We start from the raw sequence: 23,888 nt of genomic DNA on the forward strand, positions 1-23,888 counted from the left end.
TGGACCTTACACGTGACTCTCTTCCTACATGGATGGCCTGACCCTCCTTATATTTGCAGGAACTATTTCCACTTCCCTGCGTCCTATTTCCCACTCCAATCAGTATGAACTGACAAAGTCACCATTGGCCTTTATCTTGATAAATCCTGACTTCAGCCCTCACCTCAAAAGTAAATTCCCTGTCTTAGAGGATGCTCCCTTGTTGCCTAACCTTAGGATGACCATTTTATCCTCAGCTATCAGACTAAACTGAAGACTTTAGCTTACAGTGTGATGAACACTGGCCATTAGTAGACTCCAGCCTCTTTAGGAGCGTCTTGTGGTAGGCATAGAAACTAGAGGATTGTAATATGTTCCCACTCTCTGGGAGTCTTCCTACTAGGAATGGGCTGCCAAGCCAGAGTCTCTCTATTGGAACAGATATAAAACTACCCATAAAAGGGTTTTAGAAAATGGAAATTTCAGTGACATCCAGGATGAGAAGACTTCTCAATTTAGTCCTTTCATCTTGAAGAGAAAGAACATGAAAGGACTTACCCAAGCTCTTACAGACAAGGCATGATGATGTTGCTTCATGGGGAATGACTACTTCAGCAGATCAATAAACATATTGAGAGCCTAAGAATGGTAGGAAAGTCTTTGTATGAGGGAGTCATGCCAGGGGAAATCTGTGTGACAAAGAGTAAAGCAGAAGAGGGAGTAAGAAATTAAACAAAGGTTTCATTTAGGTGAAGTCTAGGTGTAGCCTTGATCCTGTATGGAGATCTAGAACATACACTGAACCATAGAACTGGAGCCAACTTAAAACAAGAGAGCCTGGCCCTTAGGCTTCCACACCATCTGGTTATTAACTATGCACTGCTTCAGTACAGGGATTAGTTACAGTAATAGTACTCTTAGCTGCCTCCAAATAAAGTGGCTCCATTTTTTAAAAGCTATAGGCAATACTCCCAAACAGGTATCCCCTGTGGCCTACAGCTTGAATAGTAAAAGGGATCCCAGGAAATTCAGGTGGGATAGTGATGTGTCTACTACAGTAGTTAAGAGAAAATTCTCAGGATCCCAGCTTAATAACTAGGGTTCAAAGTCAGCTGTGTGGCCTTGAACAAATCACTTAACCTCTCAAAGACTTCAGTATCCCAAGATGAAAATTAGGACAATAATAACCCCTCCTAGGACTGCTTTACCTAAAGCTAAGGGGAAGTGCTTTTAGAAATGACTACATTCAATATTATTGTAACGATTACTAGCTATTATTAATGATATTACTATAATTACTAGTATTTATAGTAATAATAAAAATTGACAACCCAAAAGGCAGATCTATCTGATGTTTTCATTTGTCTCTTACCATCCAAGGGAACTAGATACGAACTGTCCATGTGTCACCAACAAAATCAGGACCATTTAAAAAGTAGCATTATTTTTATCTACAATGTGTGCCTTTGGTGCTCCCAGCTCACCCCTGAGATAATTAACCAGAAGCAATTACAGTGCACTTGGCAAATTGCAGCTTTGCCCTCTTTGCAAGAGACATGTTTTATTTATACTCCCTCCCTTGTGGCTTGTTGATTGATCACTTTCCAAGTCCAATAGTTAAAGGTGAGCTGCTGACATGGATTTCACCTGGGTTTCCCTCAGGAGTCTCACATTCTGGGTCTGTACAAGAAATGTCCTTGTGTCTTTGCAAATACAGTCATTTCTGTGTTCATTAATGTAGCTGATCTTCACCGCAGAGTTGGCCACAGTGCTTGGATCCCAGGGCACATCTGCAAAGGGTTCTTTCTTGAGTATCTCTGAGGAGTCAGTGCAGGATCCTAAGCTGGACACTTCATCTCCTCTGCTTGTTCTTCTCCAATTTCAGAACCGTAGTAAGCCAGCACACTTTCAGAATGTGGAAGTAACTGAAGGCTTTGGAAATTGAGTGTTTGGCGTGGAGGTCCCAATAGTTTTATGTATGAGAATCTGCCTGGAGGACATAATCTGAAATGTGTATTTCTCCTGAGATTTGTGTGAGATGGGCATTTAAACATAACTCTAACAGCAAGAGATAAAGAAATAAATTTCTTAATGACTTAGGGGTAGTTACCATATGCCCAAACAGTAAGAGTAGTTTAGATATGATATGTAGACATTCGCATCATATAAACAAAGACTTTAGCCAATGGTTGTTTCCTGTACAAATAAATTTCTGTGGATCTCCCTCCACTATGACCATCTAAATTCATATTTTTATTGATAGAAGCTTGATACAAGTTCGCCAAAACCTAGTGAGATTTTAGCATTTTAATATATAATATTTTTATAGTAAGCAATACTCTTTAGTATACCTTCAATATATTGAGTTTTAAAATACATAAATTCTTGAATTTCTTACCATTACATCTATATCCTTTCATTCAGTAAAACAGAAAAATATTACACATGAGAAACTCTATACTTTGACTATATTGTATTTTTCATCATAATCCATCTCAATAGTTCTCCCTTTTTCCGTACTGGAAAAGATAAGTTTTACTTTTATCAGTTAACAAAATAAAGAAAAGAAAGGAGGCATCCAGATACCTTTTGTACCCACCCAGGGTTGGAGAATGTCCAGCCTGAGGGATGTATCTGAGAACTGCAAGGTCTGGAATAATTTGGTACATGACAGACTCTCATATGCTTCTCATTGGCTGCCCATGGCCATCTGCCTGTATTACTATTTTTGTATGGTTTCCAAATGTTGTTATAATATCCAAATGGCCCTTGGGGGAGTAAGAAGGTCTCTCTACCCAATTTTCATGGCTTAAACAATCCTAAAAGACCTGCCACAATAGTGTGTTCAATTATCATTTATCCACATAGGGTCACAAACTAGCAATTGCCACTGTCTCTTTTCCCCAACTTCCAGAATCTGAGTAGCTCCCTTGCTAATGTCAACAGTAAAACGTGATTATTATAACTATAAAATCATACTTGAAATAAACACAGATAAATGCTTGCTTTAGGTTTTGAATATTAAATTTCATCTTCATATGATAGTTTCCGCTTAAAATGTTTCAGTCACTCATTTTGATTTGGAAGTTAGTTCTTGATCTTGTTATGGTTTGAATGTGAAGTGCTCTCTCCAAAAGTGTCATGTGGTAAAGGCTTGGTCCTAAGTGTAGAGTGTGGGGCTTTGAGAAAGTGTTCAAATCACAAAAACTCTGCCTTCATCAATGGACAAATCCATTAGTTGACTCATAATTGGATAGCATTATGGAGAGGTGGTGGAAACTTTCAGAGATAAGAATTAGTTGGAGAAATAAGATCACTGGGGTTATGTGCTGGGGGCTGTATTTTGCTGGACCTTTTCTCTATTCCTCTACTTCCTGGCCACCATTAGGTGAGCAGCTTTCCTCCATGCCCTTTTCCATGTTCTGTGTCACCATGGCCCAGAAACAATGGAGCTGGTCATCCATGGACTCAAACCTCTGAAACTGTGAGGCAAAATAAATCCTTTCAGCTTTAAATTGTTTCTCTCAGGTATCCGTCACAATCACAAAGAGTATAGCACCTTTTACGGATAAGAAATTATATCAGAACCAGGAAATAAAATGCTAAGGTAAACAGCCCTGAAGGAGGCTATGATTCATTGGGGGAGGGGGTAACATGAGAGCTGGGCACCAATGGCTCACACCTGTAATCTAGCTACTCGGGAGGCTGGGATCTAAGGATCCTGGTTCAAAGTCAGCCCAGGTAGAAACGTTCATAAGACTCTGATCTCAATTAATCACCAGAAGCGGACCTATGGCTCAAGTGGCAGAGTGCTAACCTTAAGCAAAAAATCAGCAATAACAAAAACAAAAGCAGCCCTCAGAGACCCAGACCCAGGCCCCTGAGTTCAAGTCCCACAACTGGCATACACATACAACACACTGAAGCCCCACAACTGGCATACACCACACACACACACACACACACACACACACACACACACACACAGAGCGAAAAGACACTATTAGAGGAAAAAAGATTCAACACTAACAAGTTCAATAAAGGAGAGGAATAAGGGGTTTCATCTTGTTAGGGGAAGTGGGAGCTGAGCAGATATTTGATGAAGAGCTAATGACAAAAAAAGGAGAGGAGGCAAGAGCATTCTACAAAGAGAATATGGCATAGGCAAAGGCCTTGAGGTAGATACTGACCTGTAGAAACAGGAATTGAGAAAGAGGTACGAGAACTCAAGTAGTAGTAGAGTGCCAGTCAAGCAAGCAAGCAAGCTCAACAAGTTCAAACATCAATTCTGCCCCTTGGAAAAGAAGGAAGGAAGGAAGGAAGGAAGGAAGGAAGGAAGGAAGGAAGGAAGGAAGGAAGGAAGGAAGGAAGGAAGGAAGGAAGGGAAGGAGGGAAGGGAGGGAAGGAAGGGAGAGAAGGAGAGAAGGGGGAGGGAGGGAGGGAAGAAAGGGGGAGGGAGGGAGGGAAGGAAGGGAAGAAAGGGGGAGGGAGGGAGGGAAGGAAGGGAAGAAAGGGGGAGGGAGGGAGGGAAGGAAGGGGGTAAGGAAGGAGACAGGGAGGGAGGGAGGAAGGGAGGGAGGGAGGAGAAAAAAGAATGAGATAGCCAGGCGCTGGTGGCTCACGCCTGTAATCCTAGCTACTCAGGAGGCTGAGATCTGAGGATCATGGTTCAAAGCCAGCCGGGGCAGGAGACCGTGAGACTCCTATCTCCAATAAACCACCAGAAAACTGGAAGTGACGCTGTAGCTCAAGTGGTAGAGTGCTCGCCTTGAGCTGAAGAGCTGAGGGACAGCACCCAGGCCCAGAGTTCAAGCCCACAACCGACCAAAAAAAAAAAAAAAAAAAGAATGAGATAGAGGACCACAATCCTGTTCTTGAAGGTGTGACTGGAGATGTGGGTAAATGTGGATAAGATGGGAGAGGGTGAGATTTTAAGATATCCTTTTAGTGGATGATATTGGATGACATTTAGCACTGAACCCTACTTTTCCCATTAGAATCCCAGTCTTGAGTAGATATTTAACTCTCCCTTAGGGATGGGTTCCAATAAATGAAAGTCAGTCTCTCTAGACCCCAGATTTAAACATGAAACAACTGCTCTTGGTACCAACGTTGGAATAAAACATAAACTGAACTAACTGGATCCCTAAATAACCAAGATATTTCCTTGTACATGGAAGAGAGGTCTTCTTTTTTTCCTCTTAAGTATATATAAGGAAGTCCATTAACTTTGTTGCTGCTGTCAGCCATGAGACTAAGCCATGGGCAGCCAGGAAAGAGTAGAAATAGAAAGAACCTTGGCCCTTTAAGATAGTATTATACCACTAGGTCAAGAAAAATTGAAGGCTTCATTACCTCTGGATTTCTTATATGTGATAAAATAAATTTCCTTGTTGTTAAAGTCAATTTGAGTCAGGTTTTCTAATACATACTTGCAAATGCTTCTTGCCTGTATCCCAAGCAGTACAAAGTTCCAGAAGTTGGAAGGAAGTTGCCTAATCCTGAGAACAAAATTACAGAATAGGGCCTTGGTACATCCCTCGCCATCACTACCCAAAATATTGTAATGCTAAATTAAAAATGTACAAAATAAAACTTCCTGTCATCTCAACTGTGTTGCAAACAGGCACACAGTTAAAGAAACACTGATAATGAAAATAGTATGTTAAGTGATTCCTCTTAGTTGCTGAGATTATTAAGAGGTTTAAAAAGTCTGCTTTGTGTGGTTTGGTATGGTTCTTTATGTTCTTAACTACTTTCTAATTTCCCCACAGAGAATATGCTTTATGTCTATAATTAGACATTAAAGGCAATAACTATTTTCCATCTGAATTTATACTACCTACCACAAAAAAATTATATTTACTTTAAAAATATATAATGCTTCTTGAAAAAGTGGCCTGACACAGTTTACTGGCAAAAGAGAAGTATTTCTTCATCTTTATATACTATGTCCAGACATTTAAAGATTTATCACTGGTCATATAATAGAATAAAATACCTTGAGAGCATTAGTCTGTCCAATTTGTATTTTAAACTCTCAATTTATAAAATAGTTACTCATATTCATTTTAAAGTCTCATTATACAAAGTAGAGACATTTGCAAATTTTGAAACCCCCAGGAGATATCAGTTAGCATCTTTGGAAAACATAATATTTAATTATCATAGCATGAGGTTCTTTTAATGGCACATTTCAACACTGCGATTGAGAGCTGATTTCTAAGAGGCAAATTAAATGATATTTCCATTCACATACCTTATTTAAATACAAACTACATGCTTAATTATGCTTGATCTCATTTCCACCTAAAAATGAAATACAAATGTGAAAATACAAAGATATTCACGAAGTTTTATTTTTCTCTCAGTAACTATAGTCACCAAAAACGTGATAATAAGCTGGGCCTGGTGTCACACACATGTAGTCCCAGCACTTGGAATATTAGTAGGAGGATGTCAAGTTTAAGGACAACCTGGTTGTGTATTAAAAACTCCGTCTCAAAAAAAATTGTGATAACAGTCAATATTTCTAGAGTTTTGAGAGCCCTCTTTGCTAACTAATATTGACTACATGATTCGAATTCCAAAGTTCTACTCCTGGTATCAGAGCCATAGTATCACTTTTTACATTAATCACCTTAAATATAAAATTTGCATTTTGTAAATCTTTGTTCACTTTTTGTCTAAAGGTAATTAATTCATTTCCATATTTTGAATTACCTATTTATTTTCCAAGATGGAAGGAACTGTTTTAGAGAGATATCACAAGTAAATAGCCTGACAGAGATATCCAAAGCAGTATCTTCCCCTGGCGATCCTGTCTTTCTAAGGAACGAGCAATAATTAAGGAAGAGGTCATGATAAAGGGCTGCTCACACATATTTTGATGCTCCCCACTCTGAACACATAGTAGGACTGCACTTCTCTACCTCCTGTGACATTAGATTGACCACATAGGTTTCTGTGGCTAGAAGTTTGTAGATAAAAGGTTGAAATTTACAGAACTAACATATTAGTCATCACACTTTGTTCCATTGCAAGAAGTGGGAAGAACAAATTAGGGCCAAACCTCTATCTGCCAACTCCTTGGGTGAACCTTATCTAGCCCTGAAGAAATATACCTTTTTTTTAAGTTAAGCCAATGAGACTTGAGGAAACTGAAGGGGAATGAAACTTGAATTCCTTCCAAGGCCTTTTATGATCCAGTGGAAGTAGTGCTTCTCTATTAGGTAATCTGTAAGCAAAGGAACTCCTTAGCAAAGGTTCAAAATCATCCTTAAAAAAATGTGCAGAATCTACTGCACTATAATCAAAGCCTTTTCAGAAGTCTGAGTTCAAAGCTTTTACGCTAAATCTATAATTTTTGTGTTACTTGGACGAATTTATAAACACCTAGGAGCTATCAGTATAGCTTTTTAATTTATGGTTTTCATGTTGATTTTTAAAAAATCTAATAAGTGTATTTTGTATCTCTTGGATCGCTAATGTATACAAGGCAGTACGAAACCCCAAATTCATATTTGGGTTTACGTTTATTTTTTTTTTTTTTTTTTTTTTTTAAATTGTATTTTATTTTATTTGAGAACATACTGTACAAAGGGGCTACAATTACATGGGCAGGATAATGGATACATTTCTTACCAAGCATTGCAGCCTCCTCCTTTGTTTACCCTTCACTTCCCTTCCCCGCCTCCCCCCTCCCCCCACCCAATTTTACCCCCCTCCCCCCACCCAATTATACCCCCCTCCCCCCCCCCCACACCGGCATTGTAAAGCTGGTTTTGACATGACATTTTGTACTTCTCATTGTTGCAACAGGTCCACCTGAATCCTTAAACGACTTGTTTGTCCCCATCTACTCCACATGTTATACTGACATCAAATATAGTGAAAACGGGGGTTACACTGTGAGGGAGGGACATACAAAGCAACAAAGAAATAATCTTATAAATGCATTAGAAATACATGCATGAAAGAAACGAAAACATTAAAATACATATTTAAGGGTTCATTTTCCTAGCATCACATTATCTGACCTTTTCCGCTTGACTCATACCTATACTAGATATTGCAAATAAGGGAAACCATGGGACCTATGCTTCTTTGGGCCTGGCTTACTTCACTTAATATAATTTTTTCCAAACCTTTCCATTTCCTAACAAATGGGGAAATGTCATTCTTTCTGATGGAGGCATAGAATTCCATTGTGTATATATACCACATTTTCTTGATCCATTCATCTACTGAGGGGCATCTGGGTTGGTTCCATATCTTAGCTATGGTAAATAATGCTGCAATAAACATAGTTGTGCTGGTAGCTTTAGTGTGGTCTTGTTTGTAAACATTTGGGTAAATGCCCAAAAGTGGGATTGCTGGATCATAGGGGAGATCTATGTGAAGTCTTTTGAGGAACCTCCATACTGCTTTCCAAAGTGGTTGAACAAGTTTACATTCCCACCAACAATGAAGTAGGGTTCCTTTCTGTCCACATCCCCTCCAGCATCTGTTGTTATTGGAGTTCTTGATTTTTGCTGTTCTAACTGGAGTGAGGTGATATCTCAGTGTTGTTTTGATTTGCATTTCTTTTATGGCTAGGGATGTTGAACATTTCTTCATGTGTCTATTGGCCATCCTTCTTTCTTCTTCAGAGAAGCTTCTCTTTAAGTCTTTCGCCCACTTATTTATTGGGCAGTTGTTTCTTTGAGGATTTGTTGTTGGGTGGTTTAATTTTTTGAGTTCCAAGTATATTTTAGATATGAGACCCTTGTCCGTTGTATGGCTAGTAAAGATCTTCTCCCAATCGGTGGGTTTTCTATTGATCTTGCCAGCTATGTCATTTGCCCTGCAGAAGCTCTGCAATCTTATGCAATCCCATTTGTCCAACCTTTCTTTGATTTGTTGTGCTTCCGGGTCTCTATTCAGAAAATTTCGACCTGAGCCAAGGAGACCTAGGGTTTCTCCTATTCCATCCTGTAATGTTTTCAGAGTGTCTGCTTTGAGTTCAAGGTCTTTGATCCATTTGGAGTTGATTCTGGTGCAGGGTGATATATAAAGATCTAGCTTAAGTTTTCTACATGTAGTTAACCAATTTTGCCAGCACCATTTACTGAAGAGGCTGTCTTTCTTCCATTCTATTGTTTTAGCTTCCTTATCGAAGATTAGGTGGCTATAGGTCTGTAGGTTCATTTCTGGGTTTTCTATTCTATTCCATTGGTCCTGAGGTCTGTTCTTATGCCAATACCAAGCTGTTTTGATTACTATGGCTTTATAGTAGAGTTTGAAATTTGGTATTGATATTCCTCCAGCAGTGTTCTTTCCGTTGAGGAGCGTTTTTGCTATTCGGGGTCTTTTATTGTTCCATATGAATTTTTGGATTGCCTCCTCTATTTCCTTGAAGAATGAGGGTGGAATTTTGATAGGTATCGCGTTGAATTTGTAGATAGCCTTGGGAAGTATTGCCATTTTCACGATGTTAATCTTGCCAATCCAGGAGCATGGGAGGTTTTGCCATTTTTTAAGTTCTGTGTTGATTTCCTTTTTCAAGATTTTAAAGTTTTCATCATAGAGGTCCTTCACTTCTTTGGTTAAGTTAATTCCTAGGTATTTTATTTTTTGTGGGGCTATTACAAATGGAGTTGCTTTCCTAATTTCAGCCACACTTTTCTCATTGTTGGCATATAGAAAAGCCATTGATTTTTGGGGGTTAATTTTATAACCTGCTACTTTGCCAAAGTTTTGAATCAGCTTGAGTAATTTGGGAGTGGAGTCTATGGGATTCTTTAAATACAAGATCATGTCATCTGCAAAGAGGGAGAGTTTTATTTCTTCTTTCCCTATTTGGATCCCCTTTATGTCTGCATCTTGTCTTATTGCTGTAGCTAGGCATTCTAATACTAGATTGAAGAGAAGTGGAGAGAGTGGGCATCCTTGTCTTGTTCCTGAGTTAAGAGGAAATGGCTTTAGTTTTTCACCATTGAGTATAATGCTGGCTGTAGGTTTGTCATATACAGCCTTTATTATATTGAGGAATGTTCCATGGATTCCTAATTTTTCCAGAACCTTCATCATAAAGGGGTGTTGGATCTTGTCAAATGCTTTTTCTGCATCTATTGAGATAACCATGTGGTTCTTATTCTTGCTCCTGTTGATGTGATGAATAATATTAATTGATTTGCGTATATTGAACCAGCTTTGCATCCCTGAAATGAATCCTGTTTGATCATGGTGTATGATTTTTTGGATGAATTGTTGAAGTCGATTGGCCAAAATTTTGTTGAGAAGTTTTGCATCAATGTTCATCAAAGAAATGGGTCTATAGTTCTCTTTCTTTGATGAGTCCCTGCCTGGTTTTGGGATGAGGGTTATGATGGCTTCATAGAATGTGTTCGGTAGTGAGCTTTCTCTTTCAATTTCATTGAAGAGTTGGAGGAGTATTGGTGTGAGCTCTGCTTTGAAGGCCTTGTAAAATTCCGCTGTAAAACCATCTGGTCCTGGACTTTTCTTAGCTGGGAGGTCTCTTATTGCTGTTTCTATTTCGATGCTTGATATGGGCCTGTTAAGCTGGTTTAACTCATCTTGGTTTAGTTTTGGCATGTCAATATTTGCTAGGAAAAGGTCCATTTCTGTCAAGTTCTCAAACTTATTAGCATAAAGTTTTGAGAAGTATTCCCTTATAATGTTCTGAATCTTGGTTGTTTCCGTGGTGATGTTTCCATTCTCATCTCTGAGTTTATTAATTTGGGTGTGTTCTCTCCTTTTTCTGATAAGGTTTGCTAAGGGTCTGTCAATTTTGTTAAGTTTTTCGAAGAACCAACTCTTTGTTTTGTTGATTCTTTCTATAGTTTTTTTGGATTCTAATTCATTTAATTCTGATTTAATTTTGATTATTTCTTTCCGTCTACTGGATTGGGGTTTATCTTGCTGCTCTTTTTCAAGGAGGTTTAGATGTGTCATTAAATTATTAGTTTCCGATCTCTCCAATTTGTTGATGTAGGAGCTCAGAGCTATAAACTTGCCTCTGAGTACTGCCTTTGCTGTGTCCCAGAGGAGCTGGTAATTTGTGTGCTCATTTTTGTTGAATAGCATGAACATTTGAATTTCCTTTCTAATCTCTTCCATGACCCACTCATGATTCAGCAGTGTGTTGTTCAGCCTCCATGTGATACCGGACTTTCTTTGGTGGCTTTTGGTGTTGAGTTCTAATTTTATTCCCTTGTGGTCAGAGAGAATGCAAGGTATAACTTCAATGTTTCTGAATTTAGACAAGTTTGCTTTGTGGCCTAAAATGTGGTCTATTTTAGAAAACGTCCCATGTGCTGCTGAGAAGAACGTGTATTCTGATGCTGCTGAGTGAAATGTTCGGTAAATGTCTGTTAAGTCTAGTTGATCTATGCAGCTGTTTAGATCTGCGGTTTCTCTGTTGAGTTTTTGCCGAGTTGATCTATCTAGTGGGGAGAGTGGTGTGTTAAAATCCCCAACGATTAATGTCTTTGGATCTATCTGGGATTTGAGGGAAAGTAGTGTTTCTTTGATAAATTTGGGTGCTCCATTGTTTGGCGAATAGATATTTAGAATTGTAATATCCTCCTGAAGGAGAGATCCTTTAATTAGTATGTAGCGACCTTCTTTATCTCTTCTCACGAATTTTAATTTGAAGTCTATTTTATCTGATATTAGGATTGCAACTCCCGCCTGTTTATGAGGGCCGTTTGCTTGGTAGATTTTGTTCCAGCCTTTAACCTTGAAAATATGTTTGTTTTTACGGGCAAGATGTGACTCCTGCAGGCAGCAGATAGAAGGGTCTTGTTTTTTAATCCAACTAGACAGTCTATGTCGCTTAATTGGAGAGTTCAGTCCGTTAACATTAAGAGATAGGACTGAGAGGTATTTGGGAGTTCCTGCCATGTTATCCACCTTCTTGGGGGCTGTGAAAACTGGGTTCTTCCTAAGGTTCTTGGATTCTCAGTTTGGGTGCAGTTTCTTGGCCTTTGTTGCGTTCTTGTTGGTTTTCTATGTGTAGGACATCTTTAAGAATCTTTTGCAGGGCTGGTTTGGTGGAGATGTATTGTTTCAATTTTTCTTTGCTATGGAAGGTTTTTATTTGGCCTTCAGTTATGAAGGAGAGTTTAGCTGGGTACAGTATTCTTGGTTGATAGTTGTTTGTTTTTAGGGCATGGCATACATCATTCCAGGCTCTTCTTGCTTTGATTGTCTCTGGTGAGAAATCTGAGGTAATTCTAATTGGTTTCCCTTTATAGGTGATTAACCTTTTCTCCTTGACAGCTTTAAGGATCTTTTCCTTGGTCTGGGTTGATCCTGTGTGGATTATAATGTGACGGTGGGATGTCCTATTCTGGTCTGGTCTATTTGGGGTTCTAAAAGCTTCTTGTATCTGAATAGGCCTATCTTTTTGTATGTTTGGGAAGTTCTCTGCTAGGATCCTGTTAAACAAATTTCCTAGACCATTAACTTCTGTTTCTAGGTGCTCCTCTACACCCATTATCCTTAGATTGGGCCTTCTGATGGTGTCTTCCAGGTGTTGGATAGACCTATCATATTTCTTGGACTTGTCTTGGATGGTTGTATGTTCTTTCTCTATAATATCTAGGCTGTCTTCAATCCCTGAGATTCGATCTTCTGCATGGTCTAACCTGCTGTCAAGACTCTCTACTTTGTTTTTTATCTCTTTTCCTTCTAATTGGTCAGCTTTGATGGCTTCAAGTTCTTTGTTGAAGCTCTGTTTTAGGTCTTGTATGAATTTCTTTACTTCCTTAATTTGGTGTTCAGTGTTTGTTCTCAAATCACTTAGTTGATTGGTTATGGTTTCTTTGGACTCCCATTCCTTCTGTTGGGTTCCATTCAGCCTTCCCTTTGTGGTCTCCCTGACTTCCTTCAGCTCTTTGTTAATGGATTCCATGAATGTCTTTAGTGATCTTTGTGTATTCTCTACCTGGTCTCTTAATTCGTGAATTACTCTTTGATTAGTTTCCTCCCTTCTGTGGGATTCCTGCAGTTCTCTTTGAGTGTTCTCTGCCTGCTCACGCCATTCCTCCCTTTCTCTTTGAGTATTCTCAAGTTGTTCACGCAAATCCTGTATCAGTTTTTGAGAAGCTTCCTCACGCTTACGATGTTCCTGTATAAACTTCTGGGATGCCTCCTCTCTCTCCCTATCACGCTCATACAGAGTCCTTTGTACATTGTCAAACTTCTCATTTATCATGTTTGCTATTAGTGTTTGTAGAGCTATTTGGGAACTCTCCTCTGGATTATTCTTTATCTGTTCTAATCCCTGATTATCAAGGTTGGGAATTGAGATACCCGAATTTGCCATTTTTCTTGTGTTTTTCCGGCTTACTCGGCCCATTTGAGATACAGATTGCACCAGTTTTGTGCTAGAACACTATCTTAAGGCAACCATCAACCAAAGTTTGCATTTGTACAGTCAATAGTCTACAGATACAATCTAGTTCAACAGATACATCTATTCAACATCAAATGACTATATGTTAAAGGACTTCGAACCGCAGAAAAGAATTTGGAAAACCAGAAATTATTAGGATTAGGGAGAGATGTGGGTAAAAAATAGGAATAGATTGGTGTGGGGAGGCACAGGGAGAGTTAACTATGTCCTAATCACAGTGCAGGAAATGGGTTGGGTAGGATGCAAGTAGAGAGAGAGAGAAAAAGAAGAGACGGAAAGGGGAATAAAGAGAGACCAAAAAAAGAATAGAAACGTAAAAATTAATGTTATTATAGAGGTTAAAAGGCCGTCTATTTAGAGAGGAATGTGAATATGTTCAGAGAAGGGGAGGGACATAGAGGAGATGTGGAAAGCTTTAAGGATGGGAAAGGGAGAAGAAAAGATCAGAAGTTCAGTAGAGCTAGATAAAAAACAAAAAGATAATTAAGAATGAAAGAAAAAGAGAAAGAAGACAAGAAAAGAAAGGAAAACTCTCATTCACGTATTCCTAAAATAAAAATTATAAGATGAGAAAAAAAATTACTGGAAAACAATTATTTTTTCAGAAGGGGCAAAAATTAAAGATTAATAAAAGTTTTAGAAGGGAAAAAATTTATATATATATATATATATATATATATATATATATAAGGTAACAAAAAACAAAAAACAAGCAAAAAAAAGAAAAGAAGAAGAAGAAAAAAAAAAAAGAAAAAAAAAAAGAAAAAAAAGTCTTTTGATTTTTTTTTTTTTTTGGGGGGGGGAGGAGTGGGAGGAATCCTGTATCTCCCTTTTGTCTGCGACCAGTCTCTTGTTGTAGTCTCTGGTCAGCTTGAGGTCCTGTGGCTTGATTGGTTACTTAAGTCGGTTGGTTGGAAGAGGCAGAAAAATGCTCTGCTTTACCCAAGATTTTGAGATCCCCCTCCCAGGTTAGTTTTCTGGGAGGGTGGTCTGCTTTGAGAGTCACAAAAGAGGGGGATGTGGTTATGAGGCTAGGTTCTGGGTAGGGTTGAGGCCTTTCAACAAACAGTAGCTTTTCCCTGGGGCTATTTTGTGATAGAGCTCACAGCGCCCAGCCTGGAGCCATTCTCAGGGTTTCTGTTTTTCAATTGATTGTGGTGGCTGCTAGAGGGAGGGGCAGCCTCTGGCTCTGGTTACCCAGTGACGCTAGGCACTCCGATGGCTGGCGCCTGAGCTGGGTGACTTTTCCCTGGATGGAGCTGAGTCTGGCAGGTCACTTCGGCGTTAAGTTCTTGTGACCTGCTAAATGACTCGTTTTATTCCAAGGCCTGAGCTGGAGCTAGCAGCAACTCCGAGCTTTGTCGGTATCCAAGATGGAGATCACCGGTGCTGGGGGGGGAGGGGTGGCCTTCCCTCCTCTGCTCCCTGAGGAGTGAGGATGTCGGGCTTGTACTCACGCCGAGTCTTGGATCCTGGGTCGTCTCTGGTCTGCAAACAGCAGGATGAAGATGTTCGCTCCTTGTCGGTTCTTGTTGGTGTTGAGTAGAATCCGCTCATCCGCTGCGTCTGGCTCCTTCGTCCCCGACTCTCTGTGTCTCAGGTATGACTCCCGCGGCGGTGGTCGCCGCCGCGACCCCGCCGCCGGAGCGGCAGCTGGTGCGTTTCCTTGGCTTCCCCTCTCTTGTCTAACTCTCTGTCCTGTGATGGTACACTTGGTGTGATTCTCTGGCTTAGGACTGTTCACTGGAACTCTAAACCTACTTTCTATGCGAGAGCTTGTTCAGATTCCAGCTTCTCCTCCGCCATCTTCCCGGAACCCCCTAAGCTACCGGGTTTACGTTTATGTGAGCACCAAATGGTAATACGTGCTCAAAGGCTCCTTAGTAAAGAACCAAGTTGGACATATTACTAAAATACATATTGCATTTTTGTCAAAGGCACTCTCAAAGAACCAAGATGGTCGTCAGATCCTTGTTTGGAGCAGTGATTTAGTTCCAGAAAAAAAATCACCTGATCTTTCATATTAATCATGTACATTCAATTTTTATTGGTTTTATTGTTTGGTTTTATTGTTTAGTTTTTGTTTTATAGTTTTGTAAGAACTATAAACATCAGATTATATCCATTCAGTTTTCTACAATCTATGTTTAAATAATATGATACAAATAGTAAAACTTCACAGTTTGGTAAAGATTCTGAGATTATGTTAGAAGAGCTCATAAAGTTTACTTCAGATCAGGCTCAAGGCAGTTCTTCCTCTTTAAAAATTTTTGAGTTATATAAGAATAAAACAAAAAAGTCATTGAGTTATATGAATTTATTCTCTCAAAGTTTATTCAGCACGGCTGAGGGCTGGGAAGGTGGCTCAGTGGTACAATGCTTGAGGCCCTGGGTTCGATTCTTCAGCACCACATAAGCAGAAAAATCTGGAAGTTGTGCTGTGGCTCAAATGATAGAGTGCTAGCCTTGAGTTGAAGAGCTGAGGGACAGCGTCAGGCCCACAACTGAAAAAAAGGGGGGTGGTAATCTGAAAACAAAAGATCTTGCTGATAAACTCTGTGCATCTCCACTTCGTGCTTCTAACAGAGGAAGCCAGAGAGAGGAAGAATACTGCAAAAACCAAGAAAAAAAGAGAAATGATGATATAAAGGCATTCTGTGGCTCTTTTGAAAGGCAAGACCTGTTACAAATAAATATATCTTTGCTTTGTACTGACCTCAGTGAGAGCAAAGGCTGCTCTTACTATCTTCATATGCGTGATTCTTTATGATCTTGTGAAGAACAATGAGAAATTGAGGTGATATATTTAAGAACTGGATCATTCTGCACTAGAAACATTAGCTAATAGAGAATCAGAGCAGAGTATTCTATATTATAAAAAGAGTATAACTTGCTTTAGTTCCTTTCTCTATTGCTTGAATTATTAGAGATTCAATTTAAATGTCAGCTTATGCTGTCTCATAGCATCTAAAGCTGTCTATGCCTAAAGACATGCCCAGAGATGCTGCAGAAGCAGTGTCAAAGGCCAAAGATGTAAACAAACCACCCTTCCCCCCATAAATCCTAACTGAATTAGGCAGAGAACACAGTTTACTCCTCCATTAGAGTCACACCAGGGAAGTATTTAGTCATCAGCAAAACACTGCCCTGATGGAACAAGGAGTTAAGTAATGAAGATGAAGACATTGATGAAAGTGATGAAGATGATGAAGGTAGCGAAGATAATGATATGGATTTTTGTCATGGCTTCAAAATCATTTAGGATCATGTATCCTGTACTAGATCCTTTGTGATGGTGATGTAAAGTAAAACAAAAGAATAAGAAGGCGCTCTGTGCTGGGCACTGGTGGCTCACACCTGTAATCCTAACTACTCAGGAGGCTGAGAGCTGAGGATCATGGTTCAAAGCCAGTCCAGGCAGAATAGGCCACTAGACTCTGACCTTCAATTAACCACCAGAAAACCAGAAGTAGGGCTATGGCTCAAAGTGGGAGACCACTAGCCTTGAACATCAGAACTCAAGCCCTGAGTTCAAATCCTACAATTGACCCCCACACACACACCAAAAAAAGACATGTACTCTGCCTACAGTGAGCTTCTAGACAGAGAGGAGACAAAACAAGAAACTGAATACATTATAGAAGCAGATGGAAGGTAAGATGTTCTTAGCCCTTTGGTTTGCTGGCCTACTTTGGAGATAGAGTTCATCCACAGAACCTGTGTTTTAGGCCACTGTGTAGCTGGCTCATTCATTCATTCATACACAGATTAGTAAATGGTCTGCTGTTACTCTCGCCTTGAGCCAGGCAATGGACACCCATACTAGAGGAAAATGGTTTCCAGGTTCCTATGGTTTTCAGCAGAGCTGTTTGTATAGAATGTCTTCCTGTCCTGACTGACTGCTTTATAGGCTCATGAAACAGTCTTCACATTCCTCAAGTCTCACAATCTTTCTTTGGTACCAGTTGATGCCTTTTACCTCCTTATAGCAAACAATAACTGTGCCACTAGTTTTACATTTTATCTTTCAGTGTCTCCACATTAGGAATTTCCTTGCTGTAGAACAAATTGCCTTTACACATTAATCAAAACTTGACAAGTCACGTGTGAAGGACTGAGGCCATGTGCACCAGTTGAAAAATACCAACTTGGAAGTTTAGGAAATTCTGCTCATATTCTGAAAATATTGGTTACTGACAATATTTCTAATTTGGAGAGCCCTTTTGCTAAGTCACTTTGCCCCACTGACTTAATTTTTTAATTTTTCAATTCTGTATTTTAAAGGGAAAAATATAATTTATCTGAACCTGATGTGTTTGCACTTAACTCATCATATGCTTTGAACAAGCTGATGTGCAAAAAAAAGCCTTTTTGTCAGCTTTTTCAAGAGATTTTCTCATCCAGGGGAAAAAAGAATCAGTGTTTACCAAGGGTAAATAGACTTTTGTGAAAAAAAATCCAAGTGTAATTCTAAATCCTGAACTCTCTGCAGGTCAAGAAGGTTTGAAACTTATACAGCCCCTGCTCCCCTTCTAGAAATGGAGTCAGCTGCCTCAACTTCCATTTGGGAACTAGTTGAAGCATTCTCCTTGCACCAGCTTTCATTGAGTGAACCTTACTGCACACTCCAGAGCTGGGATGTGTGTTTGCTGCAGCCAATAAACACTCCTAATGATGCTCTCAACAAAAGCATGCATTTTAAGCCTTGTTTTCGCTCTTCCTTTCATGTTGTTTTTCTCGGTGAAAGGATCAAAGCAATGAGGCTACTTTTTCTCCACTCAATCAGGCAGGAGTTCTTTGAAGTGATTTTTTTTTCTTTTCTCCTTTAAAGAAGAACCTTTATAATCAGAGGCTGACTGTAGATTTCCCTAATACTAGTCTCCTAGCAGGTGCACATGTGTCTCAGGAAGCAGAGAGTGCCATATCTTTTCCCTCAGATTTCCTCTCCTTGTTTTCAACTTTCTGAGAGCCATCGGGGAAATTTTAATATTTCCAGGATGGTTGAGAACATCTAAAGACAACATCATCCATTCATCAAAAACATGTGAAAACAAAGACACAAGAGTTCAGCTGAACAGAAAAATATATCAGGGGATTTTGAAAAGGCATTTGTAGTTACAGCTTAGGGGCTGTCTTACCCACAAAAAACGTATCAAAATAACTCCATTAATGATCATCTCAAAAGCAAAACGAAGCTGAAAGCTTGTTACTATGGTTCTTGCTTCCACAGGGAATTCAAAATATCTTATAAAAATAATGGGATGGTGAACTGAAGAAAGATGCAGAAGTCAAGCTGAACATAATCTCTCTTGAAAAGCTTTCAAGGAGTATATGTCATATTAAATCCAGAGAGTCTCGGAGAATGAGTACTTTTCTAGTGACTAATAATTAACAAAATAACTAATGCATACTGAGCACATATTATGTGCAGCGATGGTAATGTTTTCATGCATTATCTCTTTTAGTTTTCCGATATTAGTAGGCTATTATCAGTCTTATTTTTACAGAGACTAAAAATGAGAATGCCCACTCGAGTTAGCTGATTGAAAGTTACAGAGATGAACTCCAGATACGCTTGGTACTAAACTACATATGTAATTGATTGGAGTAGGTTACTTCAATTCATCCTGGTGCACTTGCTACTCAAAGACTGAAGTCACATGTTTCCTGGTTAAACACACTAATTTGACTTGGACAAAATTTATTTCTCATTGTTAATTTACTCCAAAAGAAATTATTTTATAGGAGTTTCCAGGTACTACCTCAACATTTTCGTTGTATAAAGATAGTATAAATCTACATTTTTCCTGATCAAATTTTTTTTAATTTTAGACACTATACCTATAACCTTAACTACTTGAAAGGCTAATATTAGGAGGATCACTATTTAAGGGCAACCAGGGAATATATATATATATATACATATATATATATATATATATATATATATATATATATATACACACACACATATGTGTGTGTGTGTGTGTGTGTGTGTGTGTATCCTCTTCTCAACCAATAGCTGGGTATGTAGCACATTTCTGCCATCCCAGCTACATTAGAGAATGAGATTGGTAGGATCACAGTTCCAAACCAGTCCAAACTAGAAAGAATAAATAAGTTTAGGAGACTCCATCTCAATGGAATAAGACGAGTATGACGATATTCTGGAAAACATAGAATAGGTGATTGTAGTCCATGCATGCATTGGGGAAAAAGTAAAACCCTATATTAAAATAACCAGAGGGAAAAAAAGGCTGGAGATATGCTCCTCCTAGCCTAGAGCCTGCTAGCAAGTGTAGGGCCCTGAGTTCAAACTTAGTACCACCAAAATTGTTTTCTATTTCTTTAATTACCATATATTAGTTGTAGAGGGCAATTTTTATTATGATTCTATCAGTTATCGAAACCTTTGAAACTATATGTCTACTATGTGGCATTAGAATATATATAAATAAGACCTCAGAAGAGTTGTTGAAAAATAAAGATCTTTTTTTTTAATTGTGAAAATACTGTACAGAGGAGTTACAATTACATGGGCAAGATAATGAGTACATTTCTTATTAAGCATTGTAGCCTCCTCCTTTGTTTCCCCTTCCCATCCCTTCCCATCGTCCCCTCCCCCGCCCACCCACCCAATCCTCCCCCCCCTGCCCCCGCACAAAAGTTGTAAATTTCGTTTTTGACATAACAACTGTACATCTCATTGTTGCAATGGGTCCACCTGTATCCTAGTTAAACAATTTGTTTTTCCCCTTCCCCTCCACAGATTATACCGACATCAAATACAGTGAAAGCATGGGTTATACTGTGGGGGAGGGACATACAAAGCAAAAAAGAAATAATCTTATAAGTGTGTTAGAAACAATTACATGAAAGAAAAAAATTTGAATACATATCTTAGGGTTCATTTCCCTAACATCACCTTATCTGACCTTTTCTGCTTGACTCAGACATATATTAGATATTGCAAATAAGGGAAACGATGGGACCTATGTTTCTTTGGGCTGGCTTACTTCACTTAATATAATTTTTTCCAATCCTTTCCATTTCCTAACAAATGGGGCAATGTCATTCTTTCTGATGGAGGCATAGAGTTCCATTGTGTATATATACCACATTTTCTTGATCCATTCATCTACTGAGGGGCAGCTGGGTTGGTTCCATATCTTACCTATAGTAAATAATGCTGCAATAAACATAGGCGTGCTGGTAGCTTTAGTGTGGTCTTGTTTGAAACCATATGGGTAAATGCCCAAAAGTGGGATTGTTGGGTCATCGGGGAGCTCCTCTTTTGAAGAACCTCCATACTACTTTCCAAAGTGGTTGAACAACTTTACACTCCCACCAACAATTCAGTAAGGTTCCCTTCTGTCCACATCCCCTCCAGCATCTGTTGTTATTAGAGTTCTTGATTTTAGCGATTCTAACTGGAGTGAGGTGGTATCTCAATGTTGTTTTGATTTGCATTTCTTTTATGGCTAGGGAGGTTGAGCATTTCTTTATGTGTCTATTGGCCATCCTTCTTTCTTCTTCAGAGAAGTTTCTCTTTAAGTCTTTAGCCCACTTATTTATTCGGCAGTTGAGGATTTGTTGTTGGGGGATTTAATTTTTTGAGTTCCAAGTATATTTTAGATATGAGACCTTTGTCTGTTGTATGGCTAGTGAAGATCTTCTCCCAATCCGTGGGCTTTCTTTTTTTTTTTTTTTTTTTTTTTTGGTCCAGTCGTGGGGCCTGAACTCTGGGCCTGGGCGCTGTCCTTCAGCTCTTCAGCTCAAGGCTAGCGCTCTACCACCTGAGCCACAGCGCCACTTCTGGCTTTTTTCTTTTTGCTTATGTGGTGCTGAGGAATCGAACCCAGGGCCTCATGCATGCAAGGCAAGCGCTGTACCACTGAGCCACCTTCCCAGCCCAATCCGTGGGCTTTCTATTGATCTTGCTAGCTATGTCCTTTGCCATGCAGAAGCTCTGCAATTTCATGCAATCCCATTTGTTGTGTCTCTGGGTCTCTATTAAGAAAATTTCAGCCTGTGCCAAGGAGACCTAGGGTTTCTCCTATTCCATCCTGTAATGTTTTCAGAGTGTCTGCTTTGACTCCGAGGTCTTTGATCCATTTGGAGTTGATTCTGGTGCAGGGTGACATATAAGGATCTAGCTTTAGTTTTCTACAAGTACTTAACCAATTTTGCCAGCACCATTTACTGAAGAGGCTGTCTTTCTTCCATTCTATTTTTTTAGCTCCCTTATTGAAGATTAGATGGCTATAGGTCTGTAGGTTCATTTCTGGGTTTTCAATTCTATTCCATTGGTCCTGAGGTCTGTTCTTGTGCCAGTACCAAGCTGTTTTGATTACTATGGCTTTATAGTAGATTTTGAAATTTGGTATTGATATTCCTCCAGCAGTGTTCTTTCTGTTGAGGATCGTTTTTTTTTGCTATTCGGGGTCTTTTATTGTTCCGTATGAATTTTTGGATTGCCTCTTCTATTTCCTTAAAGAATGAGGTTGGAATTTTGATAGGTATCGCATTGAATTTGTAGATAGCCTTGGAAAGCATTGCCATTTTCACGATGTTGATCTTTCCAATCCAGGAGCATGGGAGTGAAAAAGATCTTTAAGTGGATGAGTCTGACCAAGGTACATTGTCTGCATATATGTATATGCCAAAATGAAATCCCCTTATACACCTAATGGATTTGAAAAAATTCCCGAGATTCAACAGGAAGTATTCCAAATACGTTCTAAGCTTCATCAGTTCCTAGATTTCATGTCAAATCATTATTACATCAAATCATATAGAATGGCTATACACATCCGTTCTCTACAGATCAAGTTTCCAGGTTTTATTGATAACACACATATGCTATGAAATCTGTAGCTATTTTGACCTACTGTTGTATTCATATTTTATATAATTGTTTTAGCAGTACTAGAGATTAAAGCCAGGACTTAGCTCATGCCAGACAAATATTCTACCACTGAGGTACATCCCCAGCCCCATGAATTTTGATTTAGGTAAAAATGTTCTTTGCCAGAACATGCTCTAGGTAAATTAAGTTTCTTCCACTGTCTTCCTTTTTTAATTTTTCCTTCCTTCTAAGTTTTCATTTTCTTTTTCCTCCTGACTACATGTCCCAGATTCCCTTGCAGTTAAGATATACCCTTGAGATGAAGTTTTGCTTAATGGAATGGAAGCAGCAGTGATATGTATCACTTCTAGACTTGGCCTACATAAACTTCCTCCAGGTTATGTTTAACTCTTTTTCTTACCCTTGCTTAGAAGTACAGTACTGTGAGCCTTTTGTCTAAGACATAATACAGAAGAAGAAAAACCCTGCATCTCTGAATGAGAAGGAGAAATCACCTGCCAGACAACTGGGTTATCAGAGCAAGAAATAACATGGGTTGTGTTAAATCACTAAACTATACAGGCTTACTGTTGAAACCAGTTACTTTTACAAGAAATCCTTCTTTACTGTTTTTCTCAGGTTTACTGTGCCCCTTAGAGACCAGTTCATTCATGTTAAAGTTAAATAAATGCTTCTTCAAGTAAGTGATGTGGGACTATATCCAGTGCTACTACAGCAAATAAACTTCTGCTGTCCACCATTCATTCACCTTCATCCTGGAAACAATTGCCCCATATTTTCTTTGGGAAACCATTCTCTTGCCTATCCAGCCATATGCTGTAGGTGAAGTTGAAACACGCATCCCCATGTGAGCTCTGATTGAAATAAGACAACAGTGCCTATCCTTTGACCCTTTGGCTATTGTGAGACAGGGCAGAGGAAGAATAACTAAACATTTTCTGGCAAAGAGAAGATTTTTTTCTTCCTCTGAAAAAGCTAGAACAAAGGACTCTCTCTAGACCACGGTAAAAAGCCTGGAACTCTGTGGCTACTTCACTGCTGTTAAAGAAAAGCTAGTAGGCCAGTAGATAAAGATGCTGCTGGGTGAGGAAAATCTAAAGACTCGTTAGAGATTATTTCAGACTTCATCTTACTATCTGGGTCAAGAATGACCTAACTTCAGATCTTCTGGCATTCTCAGTTTTATGGGGCAATTAATTTCTTATTGTCCAGCCAATTTGATATTTTAGTCTCAAATTATGTAACTTTGCCCTTTATTCATCCCTTCTGAATTTGGCTTACAACTATTTTTGTTGTCTTCATTCCATTTTTCCTCATCTTTACTGCTACATAAGTTAATACTCTTTTCATGACAAATGACAAATCTGTCCCATAATGACTTAATCAAAGGAGGAAGAGAATTTATTGTTTCTCCAGTGACTGAAATGTCCTGGGGAAAAATCTAGCTTCAATGATAGTTGAACCTAGGGTCTTACATGGTGCCTGAAGATCTCACTCTGACTCTCTCTTGGCAAAGTTGCATAATTTAAGACTGAAATATTGTTCAACATTTGCAATCCTGATCATGTGCTTTAAATCCAGTAGAAAGCTGCCTTCTCCAAAGACACTGATTGACTT

This window comes from Dipodomys merriami, unplaced genomic scaffold (assembly GCF_024711535.1).
Source record: "Dipodomys merriami isolate MVZ:Mamm:240054 unplaced genomic scaffold, mDipMer1.0.p SCAF_13, whole genome shotgun sequence".
Classification (NCBI taxonomy): Eukaryota; Metazoa; Chordata; class Mammalia; order Rodentia; family Heteromyidae; genus Dipodomys; species Dipodomys merriami.